The 15328-nt window shown below is 41.3% G+C and overlaps 1 protein-coding gene across 2 annotated transcripts in view; it reads left to right on the forward strand.

Moving 5' to 3' along the window:
• The first annotated feature begins 243 nt into the window (after positions 1 to 243).
• Positions 244 to 15328, forward strand: part of FBXL4 (F-box and leucine rich repeat protein 4) — a 74269-nt gene continuing 59184 nt past the window's right edge. For both annotated transcript variants that reach the window (XM_052645736.1, XM_052645734.1), the window contains exon 1: positions 244 to 328. The gene's annotated coding sequence lies outside the window, so the exon portion shown is untranslated. The remainder of the gene's footprint in view (positions 329 to 15328) is intronic.

Consider the following 15328-nt stretch of genomic DNA (forward strand, 5'->3'; position numbering starts at 1 on the left):
AGAGATTATTTCCACAGCACATGTGCAACCACTGCCCCTTGAGGAGTAACTGGCAATTCGTAGGGTACCACTCAGGCCAGGACTGCAGTAGGAAGCTCCTCCCCTCAACCAGGGAGGGGGCGGTCCAGACGCCGACGTGGCCCCGCCCCGTCCCTGGCTCCGCCCCTCAGCGCGGCCCGAGCGTCTTCCTTCCGGGTCGCCCTGGGCCGGGCTCGCCGCGGTCTCGCCGCAGCGCGGGAGCCTGGGAGCCGCCCCCGCGCTCCGGCCTTCCCGCGCCGTCTGGTCGCTGGTGAAGCCCACGGCGCGCGCTTCTCCCGGACCCTACAGGGTACGGCCCTTCCTTTACTTCTCCCTCCTGGGGGTCTCCGTCTTCTTTCGGCGCTGGGGCTGGGCCGGGCCCGGGCGGAGCCGCTCTTTGGGGAGCCGGGGCGCCCGGCAGAGGTCCCCGCTCCGGCTTTGCGCTCCCCCGCCGCCAGCTTGCGTTTGCTGGGCTTGCTGGGGACCCTGCAAGCATCTAACTTGCCTCCGGCGCCGCTTCTCTGCACGACTGTCTGCTAGGCGTGAGGCGTCGCCCAATGCGGACGGCGCAGGGTTGTTTACACTGCGGGGTTGGCAGGTAGCGCTGACCCTGCAACCCCGAGTTGGCCACCCTCCCGCCTGGGTACTTGTTGCTCCTGCGCGTGCTACTTTGATTTCTCTTTGGCACCCTGATGGTTTTCGCCTAGTCAGGCCCGTGTCTTAATTCAGAACTGCCACGAGATGCCCGGCAGCAGCCCTGTTTCTGTGTTTAGAGCTATCATTAGAATGCAGTGAGATGATGAGCATTCACTTGGCCTCATTGTCAGCCTGTTTGCAGTGGGAGCGGTTTTGGATTTCCTTGATGGTTTCCCAAATACGTTCGTTGCCACAAAGCCTCTCATGTAGTCACTAGTTAAAATATACAAGTAATTAGAAAGTCAAGATGCTATAAACCTGTGATCAGGTAGTTGAGGGGGCGTCTGGCTTTATGCCCTGGAGGACTCCCTAAGTGCGGGGATCTTGCTTGCTTTGATGTGTTAGAGGACACAGGCTGCCTTTACTGCTTCTTGGCATGCAGTCTTTGGTGTCTTAAGTTCAGAATATAAGTACATTTCCCCCCCTTAAAGCTCACTTCATGCTTGTGTTGTCGTGTATTACATATCGCACCTGTTGGCTGAGTAGAGGGAGATTTTCCTGAGACACCAAGGCTTCTCTAGTCCTTTATTAGACACTAAGCTCTTGGGGGAAAGGGACAGGTATATTTAATCTTTCTAGTGGTACTGTGCATCACCCCATAGTATACACTCTACTTGTTCATTGAATTGGATCCTTCTTTCTGCACTTCCTTTCAGAGTACCATTTCTTTTCTTCCCTCTTGCTCCCTTTTTACTACTCCCCCCAAATTTGCTTTTTCTGGGCCCTGCATTTTCATACTCTTCCTTTTTATTATGGAGGTAAAAATCAAAGAGGTCAAATCAGTATAAGATAATTATATCCTTTTTACCAGCACCCATGATCTAGTCCTGTGTAGGAGGCATCTTAAAATGTTGCTATTTATCTTTTACTTCTAACCATGGCCAGTAAAGGGAAAACTCCCTCTTATTTCTTTACTGTGTTAGTTTCATTGCCACATCCTCTTTGACTTTTGCTGTGACGAACGTAATCAGTTTTAACTTCATGGGTCTAACTCTGGTATCCTCTTAAGAATGGTGTTTTGCCACATGACTTGTATATAAATATACTCCTTTATTTTCTTCTAGTACTTTTAATAGTCTTATTCTTCATATTTGGGCTTCCCAGGTGGCTCAGTGGTAAAGTGTCTGTCTGCCAATGCAGGAGATGCCGGAGATGCAGGTTTGATCCCTGGGACGGGAGGATCCCCTGGAGAGGGAAATGGCAACCCATTCCAGTATTCTTGCCTGGAAAACCCATGGAAAAAGAAGCCTGGTGGGCTAATCCATGGGGTTGCAAAGAGTTGGACATGACTTGGCAACCGAGCATTCTTCATATTTGTCTTTACCTCAGTTATATTTAATATAAGCAAGGAAATAAAGCACCCCTTTTTCTCTCATAGTTGTTAGCCATTGTCCCCACCAGCAATTGTAGAATTCCATTTTCCCCTACTGATAGCAAATACTGTTTTATCTGAGGCCCTAATTCTAGTATATTCTTGAAAGTTTTACTGAATTAATGTTTAGCAATCTCTGGCTTCCTGTGCTGATACCATGCTGCTCTTATTACTTTAGTTTTATAATGTGTTTTAATGTCTAGTGCTTCAAACAGTGCCTGGCATATTGTAGACATCTCTAAACATTTTTGAAATGAACTCATTTAGAGAGGGTAACTTGACTCCCTTTTTACCCCTTCCTCTCTACCCTACCCCTTCCTTAAAGTGTCTTGCCTCTTGAAATTATTTAGTTCCTTAGTGTGAATGCTTATACACAGTATTGCTGGGTCAAAAGTTATACCTTTTTTAAAAAATAAAAAGTTACATATGTTTTAAATTATGATAGATCGTTCCATATTTCTCTTCAAAAGGTTGTTGTCAGAGTCAGTTTACACAGTTTCTGAAAATGTTGCCTGCTGTTGCTGTATCATTGCCAGGAATTGTCAAGATTGAGTTTTACCCTATTTGTAAGCTCACAGTTTCATGGATGCTGGTAGAAGACAGGAGCCAGCAATAACAGTAGCCAGAGATTATTTAAACTAATAATTATTTAAATTAGATAAGTTTAGATAATTTTATCGAAGTATCTAAACTTTAGAAAGTTTAGATAATTATTTTAACTTTTACTTTATATTGGAGTATAGCAGATTAACAATTTTGTTGTAGTTTCAGGTGGACAGCAAAGGAACTCAGCCATACATATACATGTATCCATTCTCCCCTAAACTCCCCTTCCATCCAGGCTGCCACATAACATTGAGAGAATTTCCTGTGCTATACAGTTCTTATTGTTTTTTAGTTGCTAAAGTCTTTGTTGGTTATCCATTTTAGATATAGCAGTATGTACATGTCAGTCCCAAACTCCCTAACTATCCCTTTCCCCAGCAACCATAAATTCATTCTCTAAGTCTGTGAATCTGTATCTGTTTTGTAAATAAGTTCATTTGTGTATTTTTTGAGGCTTCCCTGGTGGCTCAGTGGTGAAGAATCTGCCTGCAATGTAGGACATGTGGGTTTGATCCCTGGGTACAGAAGATCCCCTGGAGAAGCAAGTGGCAGCCCACTCCAGTATTCTTGCCTGGGAAATCCCGTGGACAGAGGAGCCTGGAGGGCTACGGTCCATGGGGTCCCAGTCCATAGGATTTCAAAAGAGTCAGACACAACTCAGTGACTAAATGACAACAAATAATTCTTTTAATATTTTGCATATAAAAAATGTCCTATGATATTTCTCCTTCTCTGAGTTTACAATCTCTAGGTCCATCCATGATGCCGCAAATGGCATCATTTCTTTATTTTTAATGGCTGAGTAATATTCCACTGTATATATTTACCACATCACATCTTCTGTATCCATTCCTCTGTCGATGGACATTTAGGTTCCTTCCATGTCTTGGCTATCGTACACGGTACTACAGTGAACGTTGAGGTGCGTGTATCCTTTCAGACCATGTTTTCCTCTGGATATATAATTTCCCTGGTGGCTCAGGTGGTAAAGAGTCTGCCTGCAGTGCGGGAGACGTGGGTGCTATGCCTGGGTTGGGAAGATCCCTTGGAGAAGGGAATGGCAACCCATTCCAGTATTCTTGCCTGGAGAATCCCATGGACAGAGGCATCTGGTGGGCTTCAATCCATGGGGTCACAAAGACCTGGACATGACTGAAACGACCAGCACTTCCACTTCACTTTCATATGCCCAGGAGTGGGATTCTGGGGTGATATACTAGCTTTATTTTTAGATTTTTGAGGAACTTGCATACTGTTCTCCATAGTGGCAGTACCAATTTACATTCCCACCAACAGTGTAGGAGGGTCCCCTTTTCTCTACACCCTCTCCAGCATTTATTGTTTGTGGATTTTTTGATGATGACCATTTTGACTCGTGTGAGGTGATAACTCAGTGCAGTTTTGATTTGCATTTCTCTAATAATTAGTGATGCTGAATATTTTTTCATGTGCCTTTAGGCCACCTGTGTGTCTACTTTGGAGAAATGTCTGTTTAGATCTTTTACCTATTTTTTTGTTGGGTTGTCTGTTTTGATGATACTAAGCCTCATGAGGCTATCTAAAAGGGTTGTGCAAGCTTCCTGATGAGAAGGACTGGCAGTGAGAAGAACTGGTTCTTGCTCTGGTGGTTAGGGCCTTGCTCACTCAGTTCAGTTCAGTCGCTGAGTCATGGCCGACTCTTTGCGACCCCATGAATCGTAGCACGCCAGGCCTCCCTGTCCGTCACCAACTCCTGGAGTTCACTCAGACTCACGTCCATCGAGTCAGTGATGCCATCCAGCCATCTCATCCTCTGTCGTCCCCTTCTCCTCCTGCCCCCAATCCCTCCCAGCATCAGGGTCTTTTCCAGTGAGTCAACTCTTTGCATGAGGTGGCCAAAGTACTGGAGTTTCAGCTTTAGCATCATTCCTTCCAAAGAAATCCCAGGACTGATCTCCTTCAGAATCTGATCTTGCAGTCCAAGGGACTCTCAAGAGTCTTCTCCAACACTACAGTTCAAAAGCATCAATTCTTCAGCACTCAGCTTTCTTCACAGTCCAACTCTCATCCATACGTGACCACTGGAAAAACCATAGCCTTGACTAGATGGACCTTTGTTGGCAAAGTAATGTCTCTGCTTTTCAACATGCTATCTAGGTTGGTCATAACTTTTCTTCCAAGGAGTAAGCGTGTTTTAATTTCATGACTGTAGTCACCATCTGCAGTGCTTTTGGAGCCCAGAAAAATAAAGTCTGCCACTGTTTCCACTGTTTCCCCATCTATTTCCCATGAAGTGATGGGACCAGATGCCATGATCTTCGTTTTCTGAATGTTGAGCTTTAAGCCAACTTTTTCACTCTCCACTTTTACTTTCATCTGGCTTTTTAGTTCCTCTTCACTGTCTGCCATAAGGGTGGTGTCATCTGCATATCGGAGGTTATTGATATTTCTCCCGGCAATCTTGACTCCAGCTTGTACTTCTTCCAGCCCAGCGTTTCTCATGATGTACTCTGCATATAAGTTAAATAAGCAGGGTGACAATATATAGCCTTGATGTCCTCCTTTTCCTATTTGGAACCAGTCTGTTGTTCCATGTCCAGTTCTAACTGTTGCCTCCTGACCTGCATACAGGTTTCTCAAGAGGCAGGTTAGGTGGTCTGGTATTCCCATCTCTTTCAGAATTTTCCATAGTTGATTGTGATCCACACAGTCAAAGGCTTTGGCATAGTCAATAAAGCAGAAATCGATGTTTTTCTAGAACTCTCTTGCTTTTTCCATGATCCAGCAGATGTTGGCAATTTGATCTCTGGTTCCTCTGCCTTTTCTAAAACCAGCTTGGACATCTGGAAGTTCACGGTTCACGTATTGCTGAAGCTTGGCTTGGAGAATTTTAAGCATTACTTTACTAGTGTGTGAGATGAGTGCAATTGTACAGTAGTTTGAGCATTCTTTGGCATTGCCTTTCTTTGAGATTGGAGTGAAAACTGACCTTTTGCAGTCCTGTGGCCACTGCTGAGTTTTCCAAATTTGCTGGCATATTGAGTGCAGTACTTTCACAGCATCATCTTTCAGGATTTGAAACAGCTCAACTGGAATTCCATCACCTCCACTAGCTTTGTTTGTAGTGATGCTTTCTAAGGCCCACTTGACTTCACATTCCAGGATGTCTGGCTCTAGATGAGTGATCACACCGTTGTGATTATCTGGGTCATGAAGATCCTTTTTGTACAGTTCTTCTGTGTATTCTTGGCACCTCTTCTTAGTATCTTCTGCTTCTGTTAGGTCCATGCCATTTCTGTCCTTTATCAAGCCCATCTTTGCATGAAATGTTCCCTTGGTATCTCTAATTTTCTTGAAGAGATCTCTAGTCTTTCCCATTCTGTTTTTTTCCTCTATTTCTTTGCACTGATCGCTGAGGAAGGCTTTCTTATCTCTTCTTGCTATTCTTTGGAACTCTGCATTCAGATGCTTATATCTTTCCTTTTCTCCTTTGCTTTTTGCTTCCCTTTTCACAGCTATTTGTAAGGCCTCCTCAGACAGCCGTTTTGCTTTTTTGCATTTCTTTTCCATGGGGATGGTCTTGATCCCTGTCTCCTGTACAATGTCACGAACCTCAGTGCATAGTTCATCAGGCCCTCTATCTATCAGATCTAGTCCCTTAAATCTATTTCTCACTTCCACTGTATAATCATAAGGGATTTGATTTAGGTCCTACCTGAATGGTCTAGTGGTTTTCCCTGCTTTCTTCGACTTAAGTCTGAATTTGGCAATAAGGAGTTCATGATCTGAGCCACAGTCAGCTCCTGGTCTTGTTTTTGTTGACCGTATAGAGCTTCTCCATCTTTGGCTGCAAAGTATATAATCAATCTGATTTCCGTGTTTACTATCTGGTGATGTCTATGTGTAGAGTCTTCTCTTGTGTTGTTGGAAGAGGGTGTTTGCTATGACCAGTGCATTTTCTTGGCAGAGCTCTATTGGTCTTTGCCCTGCTTCATTCCACATTCCAAGGCCAAATTTGCCTGTTACTCCAGGTTTTTCTTGACTTCCTACTTTTGCATTCCAGTCCCCTAGAATGAAAAGGACATCTTTTTTTGGTGTTAGTTCTAAAAGGTCTTGTAGGTCTTCATAGACCCGTTCAACTTCAGCTTCTTCAGCATTACTGTTTGGGGCATAGACTTGGATTACTGTGATATTGAATGGTTTGCCTTGGAAACAGAGATCATTCTGTCGTTTTTGAGATTGCATCCACGTACTGCATTTTGGGCTCTTTTGTTGACCATGATGGCTACTCCATTTCTTCTGAGGGATTCCTGCCCGCAATAGTAGATATAATGGTCATCTGAGTTAAATTCACCCATTCCAGTCCATTTTAGTTCACTGATTCCTAGAATGTCGACTTTCACTCTTGCTATCTCCTGTTTGACCGCTTCCAATTTGCCTTGATTCATGGACCTGACATTCCAGGTTCCTATGCAATATTGCTCTTTACAGCATTGGACCTTGCTTCTATCACCAGTCACATCCACAACTGGGTATTGTTTTTGTTTTGGCTCCATCCATTCATTCTTTCTGGAGTTATTTCTCCACTGATCTCCAGTAGTATATTGGGCACCTACTGACCTGGGGAGTTCCTCTTTCAGTATCCTATCATTTTGCCTTTTCATACTGTTCATGGGGTTCTCAAGGCAAGAATACTGAAGTGGTTTGCCATTCCCTTCTCCAGTGGACCACATTCTGTCAGACCTCTCCACCATGACCCGCCCCTCTTGGGTGGCCCCACGGGCATGGCTTAGTTTCATTGAGTTAGACAAGGCTGTGGTCCTAGTGTGATTAGATTGACTCGTTTTCTGTGAGTATGGTTTCAGTGTGACTGCCCTCTGATGCCCTCTTGAAACACCTGCCGTCTTACTTGGGTTTCTCTTACCTTGGATGTGGGGTATCTCTTCACAACTGCTCCAGCAAAGTGCAGCTGCTGCTCCTTACCTTGGACGAGAAGTATCTCCTCACCGCACCCCTCCTGACCTTGAACATGGAATAGCTCCTCTAGGCCCTTCTGCGCCCGCGCAGCCCAGCCACCACTCCTTGGACTGGGGTAGCTCCTCCCGGCCGCCACCCCTGACCTCGGACACGGGGTAGCTCCTCCCGGCCGTTCCTGCGCCGTCGCAGCCTGGCACTCTCGGCCGCTGCCCCTGACCTCGAATGTGGGATAACTCCTCTTGGCCACCGCCCCTCGGCCATGGGGTCCTCCCGGCTTCTGCCCCTGACCTCGGACTTGGAGTAGCTCCTCTCAGTAAAACTTTAATCTGCTTGTCTGCTGCTGGGTGGGGCTGTGATCCCTCTCTATTAGTTGTTTGGCCTAAGGACCCAGCCCTGGAGCCTACAGACTCTATGGTCCGGCCTGTGGTGGCCTCCATGAGAGCTCACACCAGTTGGTACTCCTAGAACTGCTGGTGCCAGTCCCCTTGTCCTTGAGGTGAACCACTGCCACCCCACACCTCTGCAGACACCCTCCAACTCTATAGGTGGGCTTGGTTCAGTCTCGTGTAGGGTCACAGCTCCTTCCCGCTGCGTCCTGCTGTGCACAAGGTTTTGTGTGTACCCTCCAAGAGTGGAGTCTCTGTTTCTCCCAGTTCCATGGAAGTCCTGCAGTCGAATCCCACTGGCCTTCAAAGTCAGATTCCTTGGGGATTCCTAGTCCCTTTGCTGGACCTGCAGGCTGGGAATCCTGATGTGGGGCTCAGAACCTTCAATTCACAATAGTGGGAGAGCTTCTGTGGTTTTCTCCAGTTTGTGGGCCACCCACCTGGCAGGTGTGGGATTTGATTTTATCCTAATTGCACCGCTTCTGCGGTCTCATTGACTCTTCTTTGTCTTTTAATGTGGGGTATCTTTTTTTGTCAGTTTCAGCATCTTTGTGTTGCTGGTTGTTCAGCAGTTAGTTGTGGTTCAGTGCTTTCCCAGGAGGAGGTGAGCGCATGTCCTTCTACCATTCTTTTCTTCTGTAACTTCCTTTATCCCTGATTTCCACAGGGTGATGTGATGAGGGCCAGGGAGTTCAAGCATATGCAGTAGATTAGATTATAGGAGTAAAACCCTGAGTTTAGGGAACCTGACTGTTCATAATAGGCTGCAAGCAAGTCTGCGTAACCTTTACCCTAGAGAGAGACATTATCTTTATTATGCTGGATAATAAAAAAACAAATCTGTCCTCTACTCCAGAGGGAGACTTCTCTGTATCTGCCAACAATGTTCACTGTATAAAGAACCTTTGAAAGGATAGTCTGGAACAGAGATTATCAGTGTCCCTGCTTATGAGATGTGCAGAAATGTGAGAGACCTGTGAAGAATTGTTCTGAAACAGTCACTGCTAAAATGATATCATTTCTTTACATTTTATGATTTTATGGATGAAAGGTACTTTTACTGTTTTAATTTTGCATTTGTTTGCTTATTGATGGAGTTGAATATCTACTTGCCTGTTCATATTCTTTGCTTAATTTTCTGTTGATGTTCCTCTTTTTCATGTTAATTGGTAATAGCTCTTTATATGTCATCTATCAGTGACTTGGTACACCGTTGGCTAGTATTTTTTCATAGTTTATTCTTTAAATGCTTTTTCTGGGAGCTTTTGCCGTATTGTTTTTGTTGTTCAGTCACTAAGTGGTGCCTGACTCTGTGACCACATGGACTGCAGCACACCACGCTCCTCTGTCCTTCTCTGCCTCCCAGAGTTTGCTCAAACTCATGTCTGTTGAGTTGGTGATGCTATCTAATCATCTAGAAAGTTTTAATATGTATATTGTCAGTTCTGTATTCTCTTCCTTTATGGCATCCTGAGTTTCTACCCCAAGGTTATTAAAATGCTCTTTGTACATATTCTCTGACTGGGTATTTTGTGTTACTTATTTAAATTTTAAAAACTAGTTGCTTGGATAATACAGTTGACCCTTAAATAACATGGGTTTGACTTGCAGGAATCCATGTAGGTGTGGATTTTTTTCAGTAGTAAATGCTCAGTACTAAACAAGTCACTGTTGGATGAACCTAGGGATAGAAAATTGTGGATAAGGAGGAACTGTGTATATACATGGCCAGTTGTAAGTTATACATGGGTTTTCAGCTGCACAGAAGGCTGGTGCTCCTAACCCCTGCATTGTTCAAGGATCAACTGTGTTTTAAATTTACTTTTCTAAGTGTTTAGACATTTTCCCAAAATATTTTTGATAAGCTGTCATTTCCCTGTTTTTTTTCTTGACACATTCCTTGTACCATATCACTATTTACTGTTTTCTCAAAACTGATAAATCAGTAAGCAGAATATATTAGTCTCTTACTGTGACTATGAATTTGATTGGATTCATCTTTGTAGGTGTTTGTTCTTAGTGGATTTCAATCTTACAAAATATAAATATTTTTTGCTCTGTTTGATGATTTCTGATATTACTGTTGCCATCTCTGTCAGTTTTGTGTGTATTGGATAGATTTTTATTGCTCATATGTTTCTTTCAGTTACTTACATTGTTTTGTTTTACTCTCTTATAAATATCAAGCATCATTTAGTCAGACTTTCATTTTTCCTTCCAACCTTCGCCCTCCCAACCTGAAAGTTTGTGTTTATTATTTATTTTGTATTGTTAAAAAAACTTTTTATAAAAGCTAATTATAGGTTCACATGCAATTGAAAGAAAGAATAAAGGAATATCTTATGTATACTTCATCCAGTTTCTTCCTGTAGCAACATCTTGCGTGACTAGAACACTATAGTACACCTGCGAAATTGACATTGACCCAATCTACACACTTTGCTCAGATTTCCTCAGTTTTACATACCTTTGTGTGTGTGTTCTCTGACATTTTATGTAGATCTTGCCACCACCACCATAGTCAAAATGTAGAATCACTCCATTACAAGGATCCCTTGTGCAAAAGGACTTACTTTTTCACAGGAAAATTTAACCTATTCGTATTTACTTTTTTTTTTTCTGCCATGAAAGTTTGGAAATTCTAAAATGATGTAGAACTGACTTTCTTTTGCCTTTATTCCTCCATTTAATGAGGCAAGACCTTGACTCTTTGCCTTCCCCACATTCTTGGTTCTATTGATTTGATTTCCTTTTATATCACTTGTGTTTTTCCCTAGCCATCCTTTTCAACTTTACTACTACTGCATCTAATGATTTAAATTTAACTATAAGGTCACTGGTCACTTGAATATTGTGTCTTCCTCTTTTAAAATTTATTTAATTCATTTGTTTTTTGACTGGAATACTTTCTTGAGTAATGTTTTTAAGATGAGTTATGGGAGGAATACTTGCATGTCCAGAAATAGTTTCTGGCTTGTTGTTTGTTTTTCTATGTGAATAAAACTTTGAGTCAGTTCTTTTTCCTTTGTAATTTCTAAAATGTTCCATTATCTTTTAGCATTTTTTTGAACTTTCATCAGTTTCAATCTCTTCTTGAATTCACTTTATATAGATGCTGGGTTTCTTGCATCTGTGTTCCTATTTTTTCATTTAAATCTTCAATTTATTTTGACTACAATGATTTTAATTTCTAAAAATTAGAAAAGAATTAAATTAGCTTATACTTATTTTATGGAGCCTATGCCATGTGAATCCACACTAAAGATAATAGTCATTATTTAAAAACGCTTCTCCTATTTTTTGCATTAATTGTTGTTGGAGACCAGTTGCTCTAATTGGCCAAGTTGCTTTTTGGTCTTTAGGGTGGATGTCTACGGCCAGGTGAGTTGGCTGGGGCTCTGAGATCAGGCTTTGCCCTGAGCAAATGCATGGGCAGAACATGTCAACTCTTAGATATTTTTCAGGGTGTGCTGGTAAAAAACTGATTAATAAGTTAGGATGCCCATAAACAGCCCAATTCTGGGATACCAGACCTCTAACCTGTCTTGGTCCACAGCAAAGACTAAAAATAAAAGCATGCAGAACAGTTTCATTGCCATAAGAATTCCTTTGTGTGGCCCCTTTGTAGTCATCAGACTCAATCCTGTCTTCTTCCCTAACTCCCCAGTAAACACTGATCTGCTTTCCTTCCCTATAATTTTACCTTTTCCAGAGTATCGTATACATGAAATTAAACAATTGTGTAGCCTCTGTGTGTGTCTTCTTGCACTTACAAAATGCATTTTAAGTCATCTTTGCCGTTACCTGAGTCAGTAACTCATTCTTTGTTATTACTGAATAGTATTTCACTGAATAGGTGTACCACTGTTTATCCATTTGCCTGTTGAAGGACATCTTGGACATCTCCAGATTGGAATGAGAATGAATAAATCTGCTCTAAACATTTGTGTACAGGTTTTTGTTTGAATAACTGAACTGATAGGTTTTAATACATTTGAGTAGATATCCTAGGAGTGGAATGCTAGATGGTTTGGTAAGGGTATATAACTTTATAAACTTTCAGACTTAACCAAAGTGGCTGTACCATTTCGTATTCCCACCGGAAGTGTTTGTAGCATCCAGTTTGATATCATCTTAGAATTGATTAATCTGTAACTGTTCTCAGATTTAAGATATTAAACACTGTCTGTCTTAGGGTTGATTCTTTTGAAACTGCTCCTGAGTAAAACATTTGCCAGGACACACAAAGTATGTCATAAAAGAAAAACAAATGATAAATTGGACTTAAAAATTGAAAACTTTTCTAAAGAGAAGCTATTTTCTAAAGATAAATCTATTATCAAGTAGATGAAAAAGCAAGCACAAATAGGGAGAGACTGGAAGAAGCTATTTGAAAAACATATATCTAGAAAAGATTGTATTTAGAATGTATAAAGAACTCTTATAACTCAATAAATAATAAGAAAACAAAAAAATGAGTAATAAAAAGACAATTAAAAAATGGGAAAAATACCCATTTCACTAAAGAAGATACATGTGGCAAATAAGGACATGAAAATAAGGACACATCATTACTAGTCAATTGAGAAATGCAAACTAAAACCATAAGGTATCATGACCCACCCACTGGATGGCTAAAGATTGACAATAATAACTGTTGGTGAAGATATGGAGCAACTAGAACTCTCATACATTGTTGGTGGGAATGTAAAACGTTACACTCATTTTGTAAACAGTTTGGTTCTAGAAACAACCCAAATGTCTATCAGCAGGTGAATGAATATGTCTGCTTATAGAGATGATTCAGCAATAAAGGAACAAACGACTGATAAACATAACAAGAGGGATAAATCTCAGTTATGCTGAGCCAAATAAATTAGACACAAAAGTACAGACATATTTCACTTTATGTAACTAGAATAAAAGGTAGTCTAATTTATAGTGACAACAACAGCAGTATGTTTTATTTTTTCCTGGCACAGGGAGTAGATGGGTGATTCAGTTCGGTTCAGTTGCTCAGTTGTGTCTGACTCTTTGCGACCCCATGAATCACAGCATGCCAGGCCTCCCTGCCCATCACCAACTCCTGGAGTCCACCCAAACCCATGTTCATTAAGTCAGTGATGCCATCCAACCATCTCATCCTCTGTCGTCCCCTTCTCCTCCTGCCCTCAATCTTTCCCAGCATCAGGGTCTTTTCCATTGAGTCAGCTCTTCACATCAGGTGGCCAAAGTATTGGAGTTTCAGCTTCAACATCAGTCCTTCCAATGAACACCCAGGACTGATCTCCTTTAGGATGGACTGGTTGGATCTCCTTGCAGTCCAAGGGACTCTCAAGAGTCTTCTCTAACACCACAGTTCAAAAGCATCAATTCTTCTGCGCTCAGCTTTCTTTATAGTCCAACTCTCATGTCTATACATGACCACTGGAAAAGCCATAGCCTTGACTAGACAGACCTTTGTTGGCAAAGTAATGTCTCTGCTTTTTAATATGCTCTCTAGGTTGGTCATAACTTTCCTTCTAAGGAGTGTCTTTTAATTTCATGGCTGCAGTCACCATCTGCAGTGATTTTGGAGCCCAGAAAAATAAAGTCTGACACTGTTTCCACTGTTTTCCCGTCTTATTTCCCATGAAGTGATGGGACCGGATGCCACGATCTTGTTTTCTGAATATTGAGCCTTAAGCCAACTTTTTCACTCTCCTCTTTCACTTTCATCAAGAGGCTCTTTAGTTCTTTTTCACTTTCTGCCATAAGCATGTTGTCATTTGCATATCTGAGGTTATTGATATTTCTACCAGCAATCTTGATTCCAGCTTGTGCTTCCTCCAGCCCAGATGGGTGATTGGGAGAAGAGAAATTTTTTATTGGGTTGGTCAAAAAATTTGGGTTTTTCTGTAACATCTTATGGGAAGACCCAAACTAGCTTTTTGGCCAACCAATGTATCTTGGTCCTAGTGGTGGTTTGCATTGTTAAATGTCTTTGTCAAACCTCATTGAACTGTGCACTTAAAATGGAGTACATGTTTTAGAATGTAAATTATACTCCAAAGTTAATTTAACAGTATTATGCCATTTTAATTAATTATTCTTTTAGCCTGAATGGCTAGCAGTGACATACCTATGGTTTTGTACTTGGATTTTTGTTAGGAAGGCTAACTAAATTCAGTTATTTTTTTATTAGGTAAAATACTTTTTATTTTAATGTACAAATGTATCACTAGTATTTGGCTAAAATAAATTTACATTTACCTTACAGTTTTAAGAGCTAGAAAGGTTTTTTTTTTTCCTTTCTTCAGTGCATGCATTAAAATTATGTGCAACCAGATATTCTTAAATTTTAATACTCTAGGTTTTAGTTAAATATATATCATGTGTTTGTTAAAGTTTTCGGGTTATTCTAATTTATAGTTCTTCCAACTCAGATGATTTATTCTTACTCATCATAAATAATTAGAAAAATGTAAAACAGAGATAGCACTAGTGGCATTTGTAACTAAGGTACTTTATAGTATCATGCCTGTGTGACTAGAAACTTCCTTATTTGTCACTTGTGAAATAGTATCTTTGGTGGGAAGAGGGTTTCCATGTCTATTGTGTCAGAAAATTACAATTCACTTAGCCTACCGCTATGTGGCTTTTTTTTTTTTAACATTGACTCCTAAATTCCTTTCTCTTGCTACTAAAAGATTGCTTGTGAAATAGTTCGTAAATTTAGATTTGCTTGTTAAAGTCTAGGAAAGAAAGAAAAGAAATAAAGCATTGTACAGAACTAACCATTGTCAGTTGCTAGTTTAAGGTGGTTCTGAACCTCATCCTTTGTTTTCTGACAAGTTTATTCCTAGTTTCGCTTGTTAGGCATTTCCTGCTTCATCCTCACCATTTGCGCGTTAACTCAGCAGAAATTCTGAAGAGCCCATTGTGTTCCATACTTTCTGTATTTTCAAGGCCTACTTTGATTTCTGGAAGATTTTTGTTTATCTCTTTGGTTTTCAAGTATTTTCCCTGGCCTTCAGGTATTTTTTCCTGGTTGCTTCTCCTTTTGCTTTATTTGCCTGGGTTTTCAAATAGCCATGAAGCTGGATAGAAGGCTCTCTTTTCTTTGTTCATCCACATGGTTCAGTTGAACTCTACCTGTTTATTCTGTGTTGGGACCTTGTTGATTAAAACCTATAGTCATAATAAAAATGTTTCAACTGGAGAAGAATTTACATAGAGGAAGAGAGAGGCACTTAATGTCATAATATTCCACCCACAATAGTCCCCTTACTGACACTGCTGTATGTTTTCAATG

Source organism: Budorcas taxicolor, chromosome 9 (assembly GCF_023091745.1).
Source record: "Budorcas taxicolor isolate Tak-1 chromosome 9, Takin1.1, whole genome shotgun sequence".
Taxonomy (NCBI): domain Eukaryota; kingdom Metazoa; phylum Chordata; class Mammalia; order Artiodactyla; family Bovidae; genus Budorcas; species Budorcas taxicolor.